Here is a 23,384-nt window from a genome sequence, read left to right on the forward strand (position 1 = left end):
TAGGTATCCTTGTTCTACTTTGCTTATGACATAAACATTACACTTTTTGAGCACTGGGTCATTCTCGGAACCAGAGCACAGACTCTTAGAGTGAGATGTCACGCTTTTGTACTATACATATACAGGTTGTAGCATACTCGGGCATAGACTCCGATGAGGTGCTTCTAACCTCACTTACACACACATGCACGAGGTTGAGTGGAACTAGTGGCATAAGGCTAGACTTTCTCACCCTCCTCCCTTACATGGATCACCTAGACAAACTCTAGGGCTAGTTTTCCATGTCCTTTTTCTCATGGATCACCTGGACAAGATCTAGGGGCGAGAAGTCCATGTTTTCTCTCTCACTATTCTTCTCATGGATCACCAATGTGTGTATTCATGCTTTTGTCCTTTCTTTTCTTCTCTTTGCATTTTGTTTCCATTTACATCCTTCATCTTGTGTTAGAGAACTCTCAAATCCTCACACTCTCTGTTGTGTTGGAATTGAGATTTAGTCCTCTTTCTTACCAAATGATTCTCCATTAGTTTTTGATCTCATATGAAATCTTCTTGTGAGCATTCGTCATCAATATTCTTTAACAATTCGAAGTGGTAAACATGATACCCTGTTTCAACTCACTAAAATTAGCAAGCCGAAACAAGGGGGGGCATATAGCTACCCTCGAATTTTCATCACCTTCCTTAGTAAGCATTAGGTGATTTTGTGATCTAACATGTGGTTTTGTAGGTTGTGGTTCTTAACTGAGTACTGCAGATACCACTGGGGGCTTCATCCGACAACTTATGGATATATCCTTTTTCAAATAATGTTTACTTTTCAGTACTTCAGCTTGCATATGCATGTAGTGTTCATATGACCGCTAAAGTGGGGGCTAAATGTAGCATCGTAAATTGTACGCACTTGCTAGGGTGGTACAATTTCACACCTAGTTTAGCACCCGCCTTGGCACATTTTGCATTTTGCATTGCATTTCCCCTTTAGCACTTAATTAATTAAATTAATTAGGTCTAAGGTTCTATTTTATCATCTTCCATATCATAAAGTTGGGCATTTTTCATTAAAGTGTGCCCCTTTCATTTTATTCTTCCAATACATCATTTAATCTAAAACCCTAATTAGGTCCTATTTTGAACTTGGGGGCTTGATTTTGGGGGTCAAAACATCTTGAAATCACTTGTAACTTCGGGATTCGCTCTAAAATCATCATATCCGATGGCCCTAAAAATTTGGTGAAAAGTTGTCGGGACCATGGCGCCCGGAGTGCACACAGCCCTGGACATTTTTCACGAAATTTTAGGAGCGCGATCCAATCATAAAATAAAGCTTAACCCCAAGAAATTGGCAGGAGATTCAATCTCTAGGTCGGCCAAAAGTTGAAATTAAGACCTAGGGTTTCATATATAAGAGCTCTCTTTCTTCATTTGAAAGGATCCGGGATTTTGGTTTTCAGGGACCTTCTATGCAGTGAAAGAGCAGATCTTTGAAGACTTCAATAACATTCAACATCCATCCATCAAGCATCCATCAATTTCATTCATCCATTTAGGGCTTTGAAGACATTGAAGAGCAATAGGGGATTACCGACTGAAGATTGGCTTGTACCCCTCCCTTGGGGTTGGGTATGATTTCATGTTGTTTTCATGTCTTTGCATAAGCCTCATTATATCATTTGTATTCACGCTTTAGATCACTTCGCATCTTGATTTGGAGCATTTACATTATCATTTACAAGAAATTAGGGTTTACTTTCTAGGTTGCTCTAGTTTGCTTACTTGCATTTTAGGATCTTGCACACACACAAGGTCTGCACACACAATACTTTTACAATACAACTTGGCTATTCATGGAGGTGGAAATCACCAAAGCGGGGGTTTGACTTAGGCAAAACCCTATATAGCCGCCCACCACACTTTTCAGATATAAGTGCAGATTTCGAGATTCAGACGACGCCACAAGTTGCAGATCCGGGAAAAGCAGGCCGAGACAACACTCCACACCAAGTTTCAGAGCAAAAGACCAGGACAGGGGCATGGGGCACCCTGGTCCTACCAGGACAGGGGCATGGGGCACCCTGGTCCTACCAGGACAGGGGTGCTGGGTGCCCTGGTCCCTGGGACAGGGGCGCTAGGCGCCCTGGTCCCTCTGTCAGACAGCAAGTTTTCAGCATTTTTGACATCTTTCTAGGTTGCAAAACAACAGTTTCCGGAGCAGTTTCAGGGGCAGAATCAGGATAGTGGCACCGACGCCCCCGTCCCGAACATTTTCATTTCTATTTTAACCCCAGGTACGCATTTGCATTCTTTTCTTGTCCTTGTGTTTAGAGCTTTCCATTGTTTAAGTTCAATTCTGCGATCTTGTTATTAGTTCATACTTGCATTTTGGGATTAGGACTTGAACTTGCATCATTTTATCTTTCAATTACAACAAAGGAATAGAAATCCTAATAGGTAGCCCGTGGCTCTCTCTTTCACAAAAAGAAGTAGCCAATTGTGTGATACCTCTAGGCTCTTTCGTATTCCACAAGTGTGTGATTGAAAGTGAGATTAGGGCATGCTCGCTTAGTTTCACTTTTTCCCCCACACAGGACTTTAAAATCAAGTTTGTGATTCTTGTATTATTTTGTGGTTGTAATGCAGTCGAGAGGATGTGTGAGAGGCCTAAGTCTATTTTTCCCCATGTGGAGTGACATTATGAAAACACCCAGAGTACTTCACACTAAACTTTCATTCATACCATCTACAAACTGCATTTAAAAGCATAAATGCTAGTGTCCTGTTAGCCTTCATGTTCACAGGACTGGTTAAATGCCTACATGCGAGTACTTATTAAGAACTAATTTATGATTAGAGTGTTGTACTTTCCTTTTGTACCAATTCAAGCAATTTGGGAAAAGAAGACAGTTTAGCGGGAATTGCAACCAACTCAACTGAAATACCATCACAACCCATATTTGCTAACATGTCAGCAATGAAGTTGCCTTCTCTTAATGTGTGGCTGACAGTGTAATCTGAAAAAGTGTCGAGCAGATCCAAGGTATGCTTCAAAATATATGATAGATGCCAGGTCTTAGATCTTTTTGAGGTAATTGAATTGATAATAACTAATGAATCCCCTTCTATGTGTATATTGGAGAAGCCACACTTCCTTGCTAACACCAGGCCAACTAGTAAGGCGTTTGTCTCCGCCAAGTTATTTGTACCTGAAGGGATGGGTGAAGCTTGGAAAGCACACATTTTGCCAAATTGATCTCGAATGCAAACTCCAATTCCTGACTTCCCTGGATTTCCACGGGAAGAGCCGTCAAAGTTGATCTTAAAGAAATTAGGTGCTAGGGGTACCCATTTAATGGAAGACCTAACTCTCACATGAGCTGAGGACCAGCTCGAGGGAGTCCCTATTGGCAAAATAATATCATTCCATGATATTGCAATTACCTTATCCCATAGGATAAATTACTGAATGTCCTTGGAATTAGTGAGAGAAGAATTTATGATTTTTGCAATTGAATTTTCCAACTTGATCAAAACTTGGTCTAGAGAAGAGGATGTTTTTCGGAAAATTCTTTTGTTCCTCTCCCACCAAATGGCCCAAATAATGTGAGTAGGAGAACATTTCCAAATGCCTGAGAGGGTTGATGTAAAAAATAGAAAAGGCCAAGAGTTAAACATATCCCATAGTGATTTTGGAAAGGGCATCATAACTTGGAGTTTATTCATGATGAAGAACCAACATTGGGAGGCAAAGGTGCAGTGTGAAAATAAATGATCAACTGATTCTTCCTCTAGGTCACAAAATACACAATTAAAAGCTTGTGTAATGCCTAGTTTTACTAGTCTATATGTTGTTAGGATTCTTTTTTTCAACGTTAACCATGCAAAATAGCTTGCTTTTGGAAGAACAATGTCATTCCAACAGAATGAGTATGCCCGACTACTTACCTTACTGCTGCAACCCTGTTTTAAGGCTTTGTAACCTTCTTTAATTGAATATTGCCCTAATTTAGAAGCTACCCAAAATAACACATCAGCTCTGTTAGACATGAGAACTGTCCTATTCAATAAAATATTTGCCAATGAGGAAGATTGTTGGGTGGATATTGGGAGAAGAGTGGGATCTTTCCAGATTATTTTCCCTGAAAATATTTCTACAGTAGACACATAGTCACTCAATTTTGTACCCCAATGAGCTATAGCTATATTCATAGTGTCTTCCATATTATCCAATTGAGCAATAGGAGGATGCCCACACCATGAGTCTGTCCAGAAGTTAGCACTGAGACCGTTATTGATTTCCCATGAAACATACTTAGATATTAGATTTCTTGAATCCATCATAAAATTCCACATAGCAGACCCCTTTGGAGGATCTGAAATTGTCAACACTCTTGATGGTTGAGTGTTGTCCAAATATTTATCTTGCATAATTTGACACCATTTGGAAACATGATTAGTGTACATTTTCCAAATCAGTTTCCCTCCAAAAGCCTTGTTGCGATGCTTCAAATTATGAAGCCCAACTCCCCCTTGGGATTTTTGGCGTGACATATTTTCCAGAGAAGCTAAGGGGATTTTCCTTTCATGTCTATAATGATGTTGTTAAGTGCTATGTGAATTTTACCAATATGATATTGATTGTGCGCTTAGTTGAGTGATGAAAGCGCTATGTTTTGGTGCAAATGTCCTACTAAATGCTCGAAACGCACTAGGTTGTTGTTCCCATGTGCTAACTATTCTGATTTCTTTGTTTGATGTTTCTATTGTGATGTTGAAAAATAATACTTGTGATTTTTATGGATGATTTTCTGAAAATGACTTGAAAACATGGCACATAGAAGAGATAACAATTTGTCTATGTTAAACAAGTAGTGTATGTTCTTTTGAGGATGTTTTCAAATCCCCGATGTTTTCACTGGTTTGGATTACAAAGAAGATATATCATATAGACTCTTTATTCAAAGGTCATTAACAATATCATAGCCCACTAGTCTCGATACTCTATCAGCTCAAACAACCTTGTCACCCCCTAAAGGGCGCCTATTTTTTTGCCTTTTGCCAGAAATTAACTCAAAGGGAATTGCTTCACAATTGAGTAGTTATCTTAGGGGCGTATTCTTCCCCACTCCTGCACTATGATATTGTCAATATTTGGCAACTAACTTGGTTCAAAGTTTCTAGGTTTGTAATTAGGCTTTCATTCGGTCTTCAGTGATAAAATCCCTCGGGAGGCTTCCCAACCTTTAAAACAAAGGCTTTACATATCTTAAAGATACTGGGGGAAGGCTAATCACTGAGCAAAATCATTCAAGGGGGCTTTTGTCAACCTCCATATTTGATTATAGTGGGTTGGAACACTTGGTGATAAAGTAGTTTCCCACTTAGGTCATTCCCCTCTCATTTGCCATTAATGGTGCCCTAAGGGCAACTCAAGAGGGCAGACCTTCTAAAGGATTTAATTGTTGAAGTAAAAGAAAGCATAAGAGTGGTTTGGCTTTTTGGTCACCCAATTAAGGGGAGAGCATATACCTTCCACTTTCAGGACAAGGCAAACAATATTCTTTTTAACCTTCAAGACAATGATTTGCTAAAGTCTATTTGGAGATGTTTCTCCAACAAGCATGGTGTTCTTTTTAACTTTTCATAGAAAAATGTGTGAAGGTAAGAAAAATTTGAATTTTGAAAGTAAACCCTTGTCAACAAAATGAATCGCCAATGTAACAACAACGATCTTAATTTTCAAAGCTTCTGAAAAGGGAAATGTGAAGATTCTTTTTAAGCTTCCAAAACAAAGGTGAAGTTCGTTTTAATAAGCACCAAAGGGATGCGATGTTCAATTTTAACTTTGTGCAAAAATTGGAAAGTTGTACTTCTTTTTAAAGCCCAAAGAAAATGTTATCCTAACTTGCAAAAAAAAAAAAGATTTGAGTTTGTTGTTCTTTTTATCCATGCAAGAAAGAAAAGCTTGAGTCTTGTTTTAAGCACCAAAAAAGAAAAGCATGAAGTTTATTTTAAAACTCCAAAATAAAATGTGAAATCCATTTTAAACCTTTGCAAGAAAAGGAAAAATGAGTTCTTTTTATTAACTTTGAAAGAAACCAAAGAAAACTAAGTTAAATCATTCTATTCCTGCATAAAAATGTTAGAACCTGCACACAGCCAGTTAGCAAAAAAAAATCAAATCATGATGGTGGGCTTCACAAGCCTAAATTCTGATCTTGGCTACAAATTATCTTGTTTCTCTGTTAGAATTACGTGCAAGACTTCTACATAGATGTGCTATAGAAAAGTACAAAAATGCTAAAGGATGACTCCTCCGCGCTACTCTGATTACCGAATGCACTACACTAAAATCTCCATGCGTAAGAAAGAACATAAAGTGTTAGGCTCTAACAATAATCTCTAAACACTACAAAAAGGCTCCTATGCACTAAAATGTGTGATGGATGCACTACTGTTTGCCACAAATGCACTAAAATATGCTCCAGACATGCTAAAAGGGTATTCTGGTGTGCTTCTAATCCTAAATCTGCATAAAAAAATGATGTTATTTATGGGGATGTGCCCCATGATGGGTACCAGAAATGTATGCGAGGAAATGAGGTGACGAAAACAAACAAGTTGGATTCAAAAGACCCACACACCAATGGGACTCTTGGTGCAAGTATAGGAATGATTTTAGATAGTTCAACTTCCCAAGGGGTGTCCCATTTTTCTCTATCTCATGGGATCCCTAAAGTCAATGTTTTCCTCTCAGATCATTGAGCAAAGTGACTTAGGAATGACAACTCCAAAACTGAGTGATGTTTGATTTATATGCATGAATGCATTCTAAGATATATATGATGTTTAGAGCTATGATGATTAAGCTAGTATGAAGATGATGCTATGATAAAGGATTAGTCTAGCATGGATATTCTATGATATAAAAATGCTTCTAAATGCTATTATGATGATTTAACAAAGAGAGGCTAAAATGCTTAGTAATTAGACCATAATGTAGATGCATGAAATATTGTTGATATGAAAATGAGGAATGAGAGCTCTATTTATAGGAAAAATAGGGCAATGGATCATCAAGATTGAATAATCTTAACAAGGCCCAGGATTGAAAGTTAATCAATTTGGGTTTACAATTCTCACCAATGAAATGGTGACAATTGTCAACAAAAGGTTGCTTGAGAGGAGATGTAACAAACATTAAATGCTTGAGAAGACATGAAGGTTACCCTAGGAGGTAAGGGTTAAGGTTAGGTTAGGGTCTTCCATTGGATAAATCTTTTACCCAAGGGGTAAATTCTTGTGCAAGGGTTAATAGGATAACCAAGGTTAAAGCCATGAATGCTTGATGAGACCCTTGGGTTAGCTAAGGGTTAAGTTAGAGAGAAAGTCTATAACCATGTGGGAAGGTTGAGTTAACCATTAATGGTTAGGAAGAATTTGGGGACAAATTTGTAAGAGCCCTTTCAAATTTGGGGGAACTCAACAAGTTATCTTGTTGAAGACATATAGCCTAAAATGCATTTAGAAGACTTTCCTCTAAATTTGAGAAGTGATCTCCTCAAACTTAGGGAAAGGACACAATTAGGAGGATTGTGGCTAATTTAGATAGTTTAGAAGAATCTAGAAGGGGTTTAGGAGGCAAGTGAGAGATGTAAGAAAATGCAAGTGGAGGGAAAAGGATTTTAATTAAAATTAAATTGATTTATTTCAATCAAAATAGATGCAACTTGCATAAATATAAGTGGGGGGATTTAATAATTAAATTAGATTTATTTATTTGCAATGATTAATTTAATTAAAAAGGGAGAAAGGGGAATTAATTAAATAAAGTGATTTATTTAATTAAAGGGGAGAAAAGGATTAGGTGAATTTAATTAAATAAATTGAGTAATTCATTTAATCAAATAGATGAAAATTGAGGAATTAATTAAGTAGAATTTAATTAATAAGAGGAATGGGGTTAAAATAATTATTAAATATTTATTTAGGAAGGTGGTCAGATTTATACGTCTACAATATTATCTTGAGAGTTAACCCTCTCTATGGTTTTTCCCTTATTGGGCTTTCCATGTATAAAAATCTTTGGTGTATTTTGTGTGGTTGTGTTATGTTGCAGAATTCATCTCTATCTTTCATTTCATGTCAAGGATAATTAAGTTGAAGTTAAGTTTTAGATCATCATATTATTGTTTCAATTTTAATTTATAGAGGAATACTGATTCACCCCCCACCCCCCCCCCCCGCACTCGCTCTCTGTATCCCAGTTTGTTCAACAAGTTATCCACTGTTCCATCACACGACTCATTTTATGTGAGCTAAACATAAAATTAATCACTATTTCTTGGTGATAGGCTTTGACAACATATATTCTTTGGAATCTTTACTATAGCCCATGGATATGCACTTCTAACCTTTGTCATCCAATGTTTATCTATTTTCTTTTAGCACAAATGCATATGCCACACGCACAAACATGCTCAAGTGCTTAGTCACTCACTTGAATTTTTTCCATGTCTCTTGTGGAATATTATCATGAACAACCTTTGTGGGACTTCTATTTAATCAAATATATTATTATTGTTAATCCTCGCCCTAATATTCACTTGGGAGACCTTTGGATTTCATAATTATTCTTTCCTCCTCCACAATGGTCTTATTCTTTTTTGTAGCCACTCAAATTTGTTGTGAAAAATAGCTAGTTGTCAACTCTATTTCAATGTCATGATGCTTGCAAAAATTCTCAAATGCATTGGATTTATACTAACCCACTTTACTAACCTTAGGACCTTGATAAAATGTCCACTTTTCTTTTTAACATGGGCCTTACACACTTTAAACTTCTCAAAGGCTTCACAATTATGTTTCAAAAAATAAACCCATGTCTTCTTGTTATAATCATCTATAAAGGTCATTAAATATTCTCTTTCCTATAGACATTTTTTTTATAGAGCCACATAAATCAGTGTGCACTAGCTCTAATAGTTCTTTTTCCCTTCTAGAGTTGTCCAATTGAAAGGGTTTCATATGTTGCTTGCCTAAGATGTTGCATTCACTTCTACCACTAGGATTTACTATGGTTGGTAGACCTCTAACAACACCCTTCTTGGACACAAGATTCAAACTAGAATAGCCTACATTTGTTGGCATTATGTGAACCGGCATGAGCCTTATTTAAACTGGCATAAAGACATAATGATATTGTATGTTGTCATTGATGTCAATATGAGACATAGTGTGAACCGGCTCATGACATAAGTGAAGCGACATGCAGTTATGTGTGAACGGGTATATGCCAAAGTGAAGCGGCACATCAATATGAGACATAGTGTGAACCGGCACATGAGATAAGTGAAGCGGCATGTAGTTATGTGTGAACTGGTATATGCCAAAGTGAAGCGGCACATTTGTTCAAAGTGAACCGGCATGCAGTTATAGGAACTGGCACATGGAAGCACTGTATGACTACCGATTGGTAAGGAAGCTTCCACTTCGGGGTTTCCAGTTGGAGTATCTCAAGTCTGTGTGACTCAATCAGTGATCTTTGTGTGATGAGTTAGTAGTATGATGGAGGACAGATCGTGTTGCCACGTAAGCTCTGTGCGTGTGAAGGATCTTGCATGAAGAAGACTATTCCTATCTACCTTGGGAATGTGTGAAGTCTGTCAAATAGTGATAACGCGTGATGGGTTATCAGCCACCATGAAAATAGTGGATAATGGATGATGGAGAATGTCTTGAGATCGACTCAAGACTGGTGCATTCAATGCAATATGTTTCAATGGTCAGGATCGAACCATTTGAATTGCTCAACCTAACAGGTTTAGGGTTTAGGGTTTTTGCTACCGACCTGTATGTTCCCTATAAGGTTGATGTTAGATTTCTGTCTAAAGTTGTTGGAAAAAAGTTGTGAGTGTGTATCCAACGAAAGTGATACAAGATTCTTGCTAGACCATAGGAGAAAAGAGATACCTGCAAAGTGTATGTGCAGAAGGAAAAGAGGATCCTGAATGGATCTATATTAGTATTAAGTACTGTTAACAGATCATTGTAATACTTGTTGATCTCTAACCACTTCAACAGTTGCAAAATCCCCTAATAGGGTAGCCTTAACTGGCTTGATTCAAAATCCCTTAAATCGGGTGGTCTTAACCGGCCTGCTGAAATCCCTTAATCGGGTAACTCAAAGCTAATGAGTTCTGAGAAGCTAGAGAAGCTTAAGAGATCCTTTCAGTATTGAGTTCTTAAAATCCTCTAACAAGGTGACCCTACCGGGTTTAACCCTTAACCAGGTGATCCCTAACATGATCGGTTCCTACCAGAACCTATTGTAATGTCCTTAACCAAACAAGGCTCCTAATAGAGCGGACTTCTAAAGAGTTCAAAAATCAGCTTGTGGGTATTCATCCCCACCGTGGTTTTTCCCAGTTGGGTTTCCATGTGAAAAATATGTGTGTCATATGAAATGCTTTTGTCTTGTGATGCTTTGTTTTATCTATTATGCACATGAAGTTTCTATGTTTTATGCCTATCTATAAAACATGTTGAACTCACTGTTGTGAAGATTTGATGGTTAGGTCTACTAGTTCATGCATGAGAATATTATGATAATGTGGTATTGAGCTAAGAGAAAAGCTTAGTAAGTGACCGGTACATGACTGATTGAGTTATTCTGGATGCTACCAGTTGCACTCTATTTTATCAGTATCTTTGTTTATCAGTCATTGTGAGTGTTTACTGTCAAACTGGTTTTTGGACTGTATTTGTGTCTGTACTGATTCACCCCCCCCTCTCAGTACCGGTTTGGTACTAGTGGTTCATCATTGAGTTATCAACATTTCCATACCTTAGATGACAAAGTCTAGAAGGGTCTCAAATGACAATTTTGAAGATTGTGTTGTTGTGTTGTTGTATTGTTGTAGATTTCTTGTGCTTGGGAGGTTATACAATAAATTGGGCTAATAAACATGTTTGTATGTCCTCAAAAGAAGTATTTAATTTTTTGTCATTGGAATTGTTGCAATTATATTTCTCCCATTATTTTCAAAGATGATACAGTCTCCTTTCTCCATAAACACCTTATAACCTATTTGGACTATCTATCCAACACTCAAAAGGTTGTTATTTATCCTTGGGAAATAAAAAATAAAAAAATCAACTACTTTTTATCACCTTTCTTGGTGTGGATTGAATAACAAAATATTTTCCCATGATTGGAACTATTTCATTTTTTGTCCATTTTGATTTTAGACTTAACATTATTTTCAATAATAGAAAAATAACTTTCATTACCACTCAATTGGTTGCTAGCACTACCCTAGTCACCAATGTTGCACACGATAAAGGGCTTTGATTGATCACCTTCAACTACCTTTTTGTGACCTAGATTTGCACTTTTCTTTGATTGACCACATTGTTTTTTCTAGATCTCACTTGCATATGACCAATTTTTTGGAAATAATAACATTCTATATTTCTCTTATCATACCTCTAACTAAAACTATTGTTGTTCTTCTTGGATCCAAAGTTGGACTGACTATTGCTTTCTCCCTCTTGGTTTAATGTTCATAGAGAATTGTCTACTCTAGAACTCCCCCTTTTGAAGTTGATTCAACCTCTACATCTTGGTTATCTTCTAGAGTTGTTCCTCCATATCCTCGTGTCTATTTAATTGGTTCAAGCTTTGAATTATTGCTCTTAGGAAGAAGTTGCAAACTTTTCAAATGGGTGTTTCTCATGAGTTCACAGTAGTGAACCCATCAACTCATCAACTATCAATGTTGAGAGGTCATTAGCCTCATCAACAAAAATTCACTATTGCATCAAATTTAGAAGGAAAACTTTAAAGGATTTTCTTTTCAATCCTCTACTCCTCTATTATCTCACAATTTATCCTTAGTTCATTTGTCAAACTAGAGACTCTTGTATGAACGTCTAAAGGATACTCACTATCCTTCATTTGGAGAGGCTCAAAATATCTCTAAAGCATCTGAAGCTTCACCAGTTTGATTTTATTAGTACCCTTGTATCTTGTTTGGAGGATTTCCTAAGCTTCTTTTTCATAGTTATCTATTGCTATTCTAGAGAATATTGCCTCTATTAGGGCTTCCATTCTCAAACCTAATGATTTTGCAACTTTTATTATTATCTCCTCCAACTATATATTCTATTTATTTTTAAGACTATATATGTTGTTGGGTTAGTCACATGTGTGAACCCGTTCGCTACCAACACCCATAAATCATTCTAACATAATTGTCTTCATCTTCTTTGCCCACACATTATAGTTCTACCCATTTAATGATGGTGGTCGCTACCAACTCTTTCTATCTTCTCCAACCATGTTTGCAACTCGATAAAACTTCAATACCCAAAAAAAAAATGCCCAACTCACTCTAAGATCTAGGGCACTCTAGAACCTATGATTTTGATACCATTTTGATGGAATAAAATTCAAATACCCATATAGATACTATAGCTTTGTTGCCAAAAAAATGACAATACATACAACAAAAAATAAAACTATAGAGATAACTGAAAAAATAATGCACTCAAAAAAATACGTTTCATTCAACTTAAAATAAAAAATACAAAAATGACATTTAAACTCGTATTAAACTATTGATAACAAATAAGTATTCTATAGCATTTTGGAACTACAACCACAAATTATTTTGCTAACTTTATGGAGTTGCACTAAACTCCCCAATCTTTTATTCATATCATTATACATAATCCCTTCACTCAACTGCTACTCTTAGAAAAACTCTAAACAAACATAACTGTTGATTATAACAGTTTTCCATTTTGTTTGTTGGTTGCTAGCCTTTACAAGAAATTCCCTCTCACATTCAAAATTCAAATTCACCAAACCTTTATCAACTTCACTACCAAAGAATTAATTTGTTGTTGTGTGAGGGGAAGGAGAGGATATAAATTCCAAGAAAACATTTAGTGAGTGGTGGTTGTCATCTGACATGATCAAGTATAGTAATTCAAACAAATGGGGGGCTATAAATTAGCATGGAATAGAAAGGGATTAAGGATTTGTTATATAAGGAACAACACTCTCACAAACCCAACTAAAGTTTCTCCTAAGGAAAAGAAACACAAATTAAAATCTTATGTCAAAAACCAATTGTATCTCACTTCACAACTTAATAACCTATACATGAATTCAAATTTATGACAATTTGAATCTTCATAAAACTATAAAAAGAAAAGACAAGAGAAAGTAGAGTAATATTGATGCATACTGATATATCCACAAGATTTCGATTCAAGCATTTCTTTCATTTGAGGGATCAAGTTTTGAATCCTCATTGAACACTACCTAAGCGACAAGCTTAAATTAGAGACATTTTATTTTGAGAGGATGCTAGGGCATAGTATTGTACATCCCTCAACATGTTAATGACCCATTTCCATATGGTAAAACTAGATTCCCCAGGTCATAATTGGGGAATGAAACATAATTTTAGTTACCATTAAGCCCTCGCAAAAATATAAATCTGTTCAAGATATCTTACCTCAACTTATAGAGACAAAGGAGTATAAGAAAGTATTGTCAGATGATTAGGCACACTTATGAGCAATACAATTTATATTAATGATTAGGCATACTTTCCCTAAACCTTATTAAATCCGACAATGATATGAACTCATTTTGAAATAATTGCATAAACCAAAAGCTTCAAGTTGATATACCTATAGAAGAGTGAATGATGTTACCACATGGTCATGAAAGCCATTCTTAATTATTAACCAATGAACAAGAAGTGGGATACTTGCATTCTCAAACAAAATAAAAACATGAATAATGAAATCATTAATATTTGTGTCAAACAAAGTGGAAGTTGCTCACATAAACATATGTGAGAGATTTAGAATTATAGAGTTTTCAATGTATATCTAACATTTTCTTATTAGGATCAAAAAATAACAATATGATAATAGTACTAATATTTTCACAACTTGTAGATAGAGACAAAACATTCACAATTTTAGACCTTAAAATAAAGACAATGCATTATGAACGTTTAAAATACCCAAAACTCCTAAAAATATCAACTTAGAACTTCAATCAATGAACTTTCCCTTTACACATCAAAATCCAAACTCTCAATCCCTTCAAAGACCAAAATCATTTAAAATCACCTTAATTAAGTGAACTAAGACAAAATGTTTGACTCTAAAAGTTGAGACTAATAAAGCTGATGCAAAGCAAAACTAACCTAAAAGTGAAAAACAAAGAACAAAGGGCATCTTCTCTTTCTCTTTGAATGGGATGTGTGTGCAAGTCACAACATATTTCTTTAAAGACACAAATTTTCCTCCATAGAAATACTTTTAAACTTTATGTAAAACTAAACACATCTACAACATACCTCCTTGATTGTGCCAAAATGGCAGCTTTATAAAATATTGCAGTGAACCAAGAACATTAGTTGTTGGTAGAATATATCAGATGTTGTCTTAGAGGATGTGAAGTTTCTAGGAAACACATACAATGGATTCATTGATAAATTTTAGAAACTGTGTAATAGATTTAGTAGGACAAAAAAGATAAACATACACATCTTCTAACACTTATGGAATACACTATTACTACATGCACAATGAGAAATACCTTAAAGAAACATTAACTCAAGGTCTAAAAAGTGGATTTATTCACAGGGATTTAAAGGGATTTAAATTTTTTGAGTAAATTCACTTAATGTATTTGTAAAGCCAAAAATTTTAACTTTGACAATATTAAATATGAGTAAGATTTTAAATAGAGCACGGATGCCAACCAAAGTGTAAGGTATGAAAGAGTGTTGTCAAATACTATAGTTGAAACTGCAACAATATGAAATTATACAAAATGTTGAAGCATAAATAAGGCATCGTGAGTTATTTTGGCAAAACATCCTTTAAAAAATTTAAAAATGTGATTATTATAGGGTCCATGTGAAGTGGATTTGTTGAAATGCTAGACAAAAAAATTCAATCAAATATAATTGGTGAAAGCCTCATGTTACCTTCTTTCTATATATGCAAATTAAGTGATAGCTTTGGAACTAGTTTGAACATTCATCATAGTATAACAAAAGATATATTGCTATCTTTATATTGTGGTTGCATCACCTAGTCCTAACATATTTATAAGTTATAGAGACAGAGAGAAAACCTCTTAAGTGTTTCATAGAATGCCTCAAAGTGATATTATCTCATGTAATGTAGGGATTGTAGGATTTATATGTAATGGGTTTGTTAAAATATTTTTAATTAAATGTAATTGGTAGGTGTAATTTCAAAAGTGGTCTTTGCTAGTGGCCTCATTTCTCAGCTATTTCAAATAGGACTGAAATAGAGATGGATATCCATTAGAGTTTACCAAAAAGAGAATTTTATTAGATACATACATAGGTTGAAGAAATAGTTACAAGAGAGTGAACTATGGAAATAATTCCTTAAGAATATGTTTTATAGAATAAAACCATTTTTAGGAATTAAACTACATATGAACAATGTCACTACACAGTTCCAACCATATATACATTAATGGAATGGGTTATTTAAATCGAAAAAGATAAGTTTAGCTACTTATATTCAAGAACAAAACCACCTACTATTTATTATAAAATTAACTTTCATGGTGATTCTATACAATAAGGTGCAAGAAGTCTACTTCAATCTAAAGCAAGACCAAAAGTTTTTATGAACCCATAGCATAATCTTCAACCTCAAGTTTTAATTAATCTAACCATAGAGACATTTAAAAGGTCATTTTTTTATACTCAAGTTACAAGTAAATTCATTATACAACTTAGGTTCAATAATACGAAAGTTATCTTACTAACCAATGTGCATGATTCACATGGTATTTTTAATCAAATAAAATGGTATTTTCTTCTAGATCAATAACCTCACACTATGAATTTCAATTCAAACATTTGCGTCGAAAAAACTTGCAATGGGAAAAAGTCTTTTACCTTCAAAGTAGACTTCATTGGAGTCATTGCGTTCTCACTGATCTTATATAAGTATTATTTTAGATGTTCTAAATTTTGTTGAAAAAAATATGGTAGCACCTATATAAGAAAAAATTGAAGATTAAATTGAATATAAAGAGACACCTATTTATAATCATATTGTTCTTGAGTTATTTTATAGTTATCTTTATCTAAAAGAGATGGTAACACTAAAGTCAACAAGACCTTTATTATACCTTTTGTAGCCTCTGTAAATTGTCGCAGCTTTAATTTACACCTCATGTTTGTGCTCCCACTTTAGCATGTCCTATCCTCATCCTCTCTCTAGGTTCGTTCAAGCCCGATTATCCAACTTTTATGTCATGAACACCCTCTGGTGGGTCCCGTTGTGGGATGTCCTCCCCACTGGCTGCTTGTTTTGGTCCTCTTTGTAGAAGTACACGCCCTAATCTAGAATAAGGCACCCCAAAATGCCCTGGTCCCTCTCAAAGGAGCCCCAATTTGAAATGGGGTAGGTGCTATATCTCCCCAACATAATTTGATCCTCAAGGCTACACATGATTGTTGGAGGTCGGCCTAATTGGAAAATTACATAAGGAACCCTATATAAAGGCACCATATCAATTCATTCTAGACCTAGAAGCAATAGAAGACTCCATCCATATTATTCGTGCATCCATGAAGCGTTCATGATCAAGCATTTTCTGAGATTCAAGGTTTCATATCTATCATTCAAGCATTGTGGACCAAAGTTACATCAATATTCATGCAGTAATGTTTGTGATTAGGGTTTTTTTTCATGTTCATGTATTTTTCATCTCATTACATTCAACATTTGTGATTATATTCAAAAGAGCATTGCGTCATCATAAACAATTGTAGAGCTTAAGTATATCTCCTTAACATTTATTTTAGTATTTGCATTATTTCATTCATGGTAAATTCCAAAACTAAAGTTTGACCTAAGGAAAACCCCTATCCCCAACATCTTTCCCTTTCTTTTTATGTGCAAGAAACAGGTGCGGATTTGTACTTAGGAAATCTGGCAAAGTCAACGATGATGAACAAGTTAGCTTTCAATGATAGAAAATTTGAAGGACCAAGACGGATCTATGTTACCTGGTCACGGAAAATCAGGTTGAACTTCTGAGGACAAGTTCTAAACATCTACTTTTGGCCAGATTCAAGTTTGTGGCTCTATGGGACATCTGTAGCTTACTATTTTTGTCAGATTACTTCAATAATCCCTCATTTTATCCTAATTTTATAATTATATTATAAATTCAATTTAGAAATAGGATAAGCAATACCAACTAATTGAATCCAATCAAAATCTTAGTCTCTTTCCCATTGGGATTGTGCCTAGATCTATTGGGTTCAACCCTCTTTCAATGTGATTTGGTTAATTGGGCTATTTAGTGGATCTACTTAATGAAACCCTAATTCCTAATTTTCCATACATTGTATTTTGGTGAACCGAACTCCTTGCATGCTTATTTATAATTTGAGCTCTCAGATTTGATTTTTAGGTATTGGAACAATATATTTTTCTCTCATATATCATAATTACATAAATTTAGTGGTTAATTTCATAAAAACCCTAATCTATTTTGCTAATTTTGGCTTGTGGGTTGCATATTTTTTCACTTATATTTTCAAATCTGATTTTAAGAACTCATAATGAAATTTACTAAATCTGATTTGTTTTCTATCTCACATATGTTTACATTAATTTTTATTTACATTTATCACAATCATGTGTTGGATAATGACTTCTTTCATTTTACATTGCTTCTTTTCATTCATTTCACTTTTGCATATTGCATTTTTAGGTTTTCCAAGATATTTACTACTTGCAAATCATATCTCGAGATTTTATCAATGTTATATATTGTTTTATGATGACATTTTTAAGAACATGCATTACATGTGTAGATCACATAAAAGGTTTTGAAGGCAATGCTAATCCTAGAGATGGCATTGAAAAATTTAACACTTGCACCTCGCCTAAGGTATCTAATATGAATAAGGAAAAAGTCAATACTCCTATTAATGATCTCTCTAATGGAGAGAAAGCATTGAAGAGAAACATGACACCATCCTCTTCTCATATGCATACTCTAGTGCAAGGGGGGCAAGATCAACATGTTAGCTTACCAATCCCTTCAGATCCTCCTTATTCTCCTAGAACTTATCTTAGTCATAAAAAAATGTAGGGAAGATGATGTTATTAATTTTATTCATGACCTATCTTCTCATATAACATTAAGAAAAGATGAATCCCTAGATGATAAGGATATTCCCTCCCAGCCTATCAAAGAGGATATGAATAATGATAGAAGAAAGGAGAAATTTCCCACAAAAGATATTCCTTCTTCATCTTACTTTCCCTTTGATCCTTCCATGTGTCCTTATACTAATTTTTTTAAAGAGATTCATGATAATGGTCTTTCTTCTTCACAATTGAAATATTCTTATATGAGTGGTTATAACATAATCTCAAAACAAGGTTATAGTAGACAATGACTTGGAAAATATGAACAAGGAATCAAAGTCCCTATAAACCCTCCTTCCTAAGCTAGTACTGAAGGTCTAGGGAATCCTCATCATTCACCTATTGATGATCTTCTTAAAATTCAAACGTTTAAGGAGTATCTTGCAAGACATGAAAATGATCCTCCATCTAAAGGTGCTTCTTCCTCCAACAATCCTTTTTTTCTTATATCATTGTAGCATCATAAAATTGTGACCCTTGCAATTTCCGACCGCATTTGGGTCTTTATATTAGCAGATGAATGCCTAAGCCTGATTCAAGACCCGAAACATGCTCATGTCACTAAAAACTTGCATTTCCCATCACCTCGCATTGCCTTTTTTTTACTGCCTGTCCTAAATTAGGGCAGGACAGGGGCGTGGAACCTCTGTCCCCCCTAGGACAGGGGTGTGTTGCCTCTTTCCTCCTAGGACAGGGGCATGGTGCCCATGTCCTCGCCCTATTTTGGGACTCCTTTGATCATATCTTGCATTGGGCTTATCAATTATTGAGCGGGAAATGTTTTCCTATGTCGGCCTAAGACAGAAAATTAGCTAAATGCCCCTAATTGACAAGTATATAAGGAGCATTTCCCCTCCTATTTGTAGAAGCGAAAAAAATCAAGTTGATAAGAAAAGTTGACCATAAGCATTCAACCATTCAAGCATTCAACCATTCATTCAAGCATTGAGCATTTCCAGTCTCCTTTCAAGGCTAGGTGTTGCATTCAATCCAAGCATTCAACCATTGAAAAGGAGATTTCTATCAAAATTCAAGACATCCTATTTCATATATCCTTTCAAGCAAATTCATCAACATTTCAATTACATCCCCTTCTTGAGGTGGATTTTACTTTAGACATTTCTTTTCATTTACTTGCAACATTTTTCAATCACTTGGTTAATTCCAAAATGGGGTTTGACCTGAAGGAAAACCCCCAATCCCAACAACATTTTCCTCTCTTTTATGTGTGTAGGTTGCAGGTGCACAGTTGTAATTGCAGGTTTAGGCTTCATTTTCAGAGACAAAAAAACCCTTTTCGACACGGGGATTTTTCAGAGGACCAAGTGCAACTTCAAACCAGTCCTTGCAACTTTTGCTCATATTTGCAAGGAAGATTTGTCTCACCATTTTACTACTAATTCTAGATGCACAACTTCATCCCGCATCTCTATCTCAATATATAATTGCTTCTTTGTCATTTCTACACTCAGTCTCAGTTTGCTTAATTCAACTATTCTATTATAAATGAGGGTTAATTTACTTTCCTAATACATTCCAAATTTCCTACAATTCTCTTAGTATTCAATATCTTCCATTCATGGGATTGGATCTAGTGAATTCAACCCCTCTTTTAATGTAATGTGTGTGAAAAGTTGAAGGGGATTCTTTGTGAAACTTTCATCCCTCGCTTGAAGGGAGTAAAGCTTTCCACTTGATCTCCCCTCATCACTTTTCACCACATCACATTTTGGTGAACCTGACGTCTTACATGCTTTAAAATTGAAAATTATTGCATATTTTTCATTTACAAGTTTAATTTTCTTGCACTTTATAAAACTTAATGGTTAATTCAATCAAAACCCTGGTTGTTAAAATCAAAATCAAACTTGTGTTTTGCAAAACTTGCTATCTATTGTCTTAGATCTGAAAAAATTACATTTCTTGTCAGATTCAATTCTTTCATTGTTTTGTTCAATTTCTAAGTCAAAATTACAAAATTAAGTGGTTAATTGTCAAAACCCTAATTTTCAAACATCAACTTGAACTTGCGCAAAAAATGGATTTACATTTAATTTTCAAATTTGTCACTGTTTTTTCAGACTTGTATTCTTGCCTAAAATTCCTAATTTTTCAATTTCCCTCCTTTTCCCAAACTTCAAAATTTCAAAATTCAGTGGTTAGGTCCTAAAACCCTAATTTTCAAATTAACTTGGATTTTGTACAAATTTCAATCAATTTCAACCAATTATAGTTTTTTAAATATTATTTAAGGTGGCCCTATCTATTAGGTTTTACCTTTTTCAAAATTGCAATTCAATTTCTCATCTTTTTCAAAACCCTAATAGGGTCCTATTTTGACATTCAAATCTTAATTTTGCCTATCTAGATATCGTAAAATCAATCATTTTTGGGGGGTTAGCTCTCAAATCATCGTAGCTTTCATCCATGAAAATTTTCGAAAAAGTTGGGACAACCGAGTGCAACTTCAACCTGGTCCCTGGCTTTTTTCCCAAAATTTCTAGAGACTGTTATGACTGTATTTAATTGCTTAAATCTAGAAAATTGGTTGATTTTGTTGAATTTTGATCCCTCTAAAATCAAAAACACTTCCCAATTTCAACACTACAACTTTCAAAGAAACATTTAAAATTAAGTGGTTAATTATAATCTGCCCTAATTTTAATGTTTTAATCTTGTCAATTTTAATTTTGAAATTAGGTGGTATCCCATTGGCCCTAATTTTAAATTTCCATCTCTTTTTATTAATCATAAATTTTCTTGGAGATTGTGTCATCCTTCTTTCCACAAAGTTCAAATTGTATAATCATCATTTTCTTGAATTTTGCATTATTCAATTTTGCAAGCTTTGTTCCCAAAATTCAAAATTCAAATTTCAAATTTCAACTTTTCCCTCTAGTGCATGAGTTTTACAACTATTAGTCCTACCTATACTATCCCCATTAGACAAAGCATTAGAATTAAGGCTTCCCAAGGTTTAAATCCTGAAGAGATGGAGCCTAATTTGGGTGACTTATACAATGAGGATATGGCTAATTCTTCCCATACTAATAACATCCCTATCTACCCAATTGATGATTCCATTATGAAGAAGAAGCTTTGACTAGAGTTTCCATAGATCAACTATCAAAATTGGACAATCAATTTGACAACTTCCAATAATGGATGTCCCAAGAATATCCCAATATGTAAGCTCTTCCATTAATTGAAGGTCTAAAATGCATGATTCAAAGTGATAATAATGAAATTGATATATTGTGTGTTATTTCTCATATTATTGATTATAATTGTATGCCTATGAATATTTATGTTGATAACTTAGGTTATTCACAACCTTCTACACAAATCAATCATTCTATTCCTTTGACCACTTCAATGATTAGTATTCCTACTTTCACTTCAAACATCATGGCTAATTCAACTCAAAATGTCATACGTACAACCATTAGTCATGGGGTCAATCCCTCTTCTTCATTCAATCCTCCATCTTTATCTATTCCTTCAATGAGTATTCCTATTGTCTCTCAACCAATCAATGTAACACAAGGGGGTGATTCATCCAACCATTTTACTCCTCCTTTTAGTGTCCCATTTCCTACTCAATCATCACCCATTCCTAATTACCATAGTGTCCCACCACCTTTCTCTCAATAAATGCCTTCTTTCAATAACATCACACCACCTTCTCAATCAAACATGTCTAACGTAAATTCTTCAACCGAAGCAACCATTAATAACCTTGCTCAAACTGTATCTTCATTGCAACAACAAATCACTTCTATGAGTCAATCCAAGTTTAGTGTGCCCACATTCAATGTTGCGAGACCACTTTCTCTTGATATTGTTAGAGTTGACCCTCCTAAACATATTTAAGTCCCTCAGTTGGAACTCTATAATGGAAAAAGTGATCCTTTAACACATGTCAAAACATTCCAAACTATGTGTACTGACTTTTCTTATTATCAAAGATTGCTTGCTAAATTGTTTACTAGAACATTAAGAGATAAAGCTTTACAATGGTATTGCTCTTTGCCTTCTTATTCTATTACTTATTTTTAACAATTAGCGAATGCTTTTATTCAATGATTTTAAAACAACAGAGATCCTAAAATCACTTTGACTGATTTAATGCATCGTAAACAAGGTGTTAAAGAAAAAGTGATTGATTTCATTGGTAGATATAAGTATTTGTGTTCTGAAATTTATTTTCCAGTGCCTCATAATGATATTCAAAGAATTTTCATTTCTAATTTGCAAAAAGACATTAGGGAAAAACTTCTCCTTTCTGAGTTTACTTCCTTTCTGCAGTTGTGTGCAACACTTCATAATAATCAACTGACTGTGAGTCAAATGGAGAAATATACTCCTATGGCTCTGAGTGATAAGGGTGAGAGTGCTCAACAACCATTTGTGAAGTTCAAACCGAACAAAGGCTTCATCAAATTCAATGACACCATCAACAATAACAATGTGAATGCTACAATAGGTGTGCCTCCTATTTCTAAATTTTTCAAAAGAGAAAGACAATTTACTCCTTTGAATGAATCTTTGTATAGAATCATGTCTCAGTTGTTACAAATAAATGTCATCAAACTTCCTCTAATCAAAGTGGTTGATCTTTCTAAGGCAACTTCACCTCACTTTGATAATAATTATTTTTGTCAATTTCATCGTCAACCCAGTCATGATACTGAAAAAATGTTTTGCATTAAAATGTAAGATTCAAGACTTGATTGATAATAATACTATGTGTGGTAGGTGTGAATGATAAGGGAAACAAAACAGTACCTCCTCCCAATCAAAATCTTAAGATTTTCATTGATTCTTTACCCTCTCATACCTCTAACATGATTGAGATTGAACATACCTCTTTCTCTCCCTTTGATGTCACTTTCACAACTACAAATGTGGTTAATATGGTAGAGAAACAAGAAACACCTAAGGATCCATGTATCACATTTGACCCAAGTGAGACCATTAGAGAACCTGATGGCCCTTTATACATAGTTATGAAGATCCAAGGCAAACCTTGTCGTGGTGTGCTTATTGATCTTGGATAACTTTAAGAAACCCCCCCGAGTAAAGGTATAAAATCCTAGTGAATCTTTCAATATTTTGGCAAAAAATATTAATGT

This window comes from Cryptomeria japonica, chromosome 10 (assembly GCF_030272615.1).
Source record: "Cryptomeria japonica chromosome 10, Sugi_1.0, whole genome shotgun sequence".
Classification (NCBI taxonomy): domain Eukaryota; kingdom Viridiplantae; phylum Streptophyta; class Pinopsida; order Cupressales; family Cupressaceae; genus Cryptomeria; species Cryptomeria japonica.